Source organism: Callorhinus ursinus, unplaced genomic scaffold, assembly GCF_003265705.2.
Source record: "Callorhinus ursinus isolate GAN/ISIS: 27379988/994484 unplaced genomic scaffold, GSC_fseal_2.0 scaffold101, whole genome shotgun sequence".
Lineage (NCBI taxonomy): Eukaryota > Metazoa > Chordata > Mammalia > Carnivora > Otariidae > Callorhinus > Callorhinus ursinus.
In genome coordinates this window covers 1,466,024-1,467,692 of record NW_027397163.1, presented here as the reverse complement: position 1 = coordinate 1,467,692, position 1,669 = coordinate 1,466,024, and the positions used below count along the sequence as shown (strand labels likewise).

At 42.7% G+C, this 1,669-nt stretch overlaps 1 pseudogene; it reads right to left on the bottom strand.

Annotated features, from left to right (window-relative positions):
- Positions 1 to 429: 429 nt before the first annotated feature.
- LOC112806748 (vomeronasal type-1 receptor 4-like) lies at positions 430 to 1,343 on the bottom strand (annotated as a pseudogene).
- Positions 1,344 to 1,669: the final 326 nt, after the last annotated feature.

The window sequence follows — 1,669 nt, the reverse complement described above, 5'->3', positions numbered from 1 at the left end:
CTCTCTCTCCCTCTCTCAAAATATCTTATTGTGCTGTACTCACCCTTCTGATGATGATGATGTGAGATGATAAAAATGCCTATGTGATGAGATGAAGTGTGATGAATATGGTAGGCTTGTGACGTAGCCCTCAGCTGCTATGGACCTTCTGACAATAAATCAGAAGGAGGATTGTCTGCTCATGGGCTGCAGTTGACTGCAGGGAACCCACTGCAGAGAGCGAGACTTTGGGTAAGGAGGAACTACTATACATTAACCTGATGAATACACCACATTTCATTTATAATTGGTATTGATGTTTTTTATTTAGTAGCAGGAGCTCAGTTTGTCTTGTTTACCCCTCTCTTGTGAATATTTCATAAATGTGCTTATACATTGAAAGGGGCTGATAAACAACCATTGTGAATATGCATATAACTTACATATTCATTAAAAGTTTAGGGGATTTTGTTTCCTTATCCAGGCAGAGCAGAGGGTGGGCATTCTGGGGTCATGGCTCATGAGGATGTAGGGGATGACAGTAGGAAAACATGCAGCGAGGAGTGTGGAAGCGTTCCTCCGCCACAGACGGGGGTTGTTAATAACTGACAAACAAACGTGGAAGATAGAGGACAGTGTCCATAAAAAAAGAAAGAAGCATACCAGGACAAAGATGCTTTGGGTGGCTGTGGTCTCAGGGGAGGATCTCGGGGAGACAGTGTTCTATGAATGTGCTGAACTCACTGCCTGTGCCCGTGCAGGATGAAAACCTGGACCAGGCCATGAGCCCCAAGCAGGAACCATCATGGAATAATAGCAATGGCACATAGAGTGACTCTGTGATTTTGCTGTAATATACCACATTACAGTAGTCATGATCTGCTTTCCTTATGATGTTTGTGCTATTCCTTTTGTCAGTCACATGAAAAGGAACCAAAATACTTTGCATTATAGTCAAGATCCAGCAGAGGATGTTGGTGGTGCCCAGGTACTTGGGAGCTTTTATTTTAAGCCCTGCCCACCTGGAGTCCCCAGGATTGATCACGATCACCTGGAAGACACTCAAGAGGCAGGTGGTTCCAACGGCCACATTCCTGCCCACTCTGTGAACATAGAAAACGAGTGCCTCCAAAATCATCAAGGGAATGGTTCAACCCAAAAGCGGCCATTGTCTGAGGAATTCCTTTAGAAAAAATAAGAGTTTGGCTACAGTCAGGTGTCTGAGAATCAAATCTGTGGACCTAAGCTTGTATCCTGTCAGATAAAGGAAGAGATAATGATAAAAAACGGAGAAATTCCCCAGAATTCCAACTATAGTTTGCAATAAAAAAGGTCATTTCCAACACCGAATCCCTGGTGGTCATTCTGTAAAATCCCAGGGAGTGAAATTCTTCTGAGCCAGATGCCTGCATGGGAACATGGGGCGTGAGGTACATGCGTCATGTCGGCTAAAATCCAATGTTCTCCACTTACTGTAGTTTCCATTTCGAAACAATTCTTTAGAATATTTGCTTTAAACAAGTTTCAAAGGGCTGAATTTGTAACACTTAAAGAGCTTTTTACATAATCTAGATCATTGCTATAAAGGCCGTGTAGGTAGTACATCCTGTATTCTTCATAAATAGATGAGAGTCAGTATTAGTATTTTCATGGAAAAGATAAGGGGCACCGAGGCAGAGAAAGTTCAGTG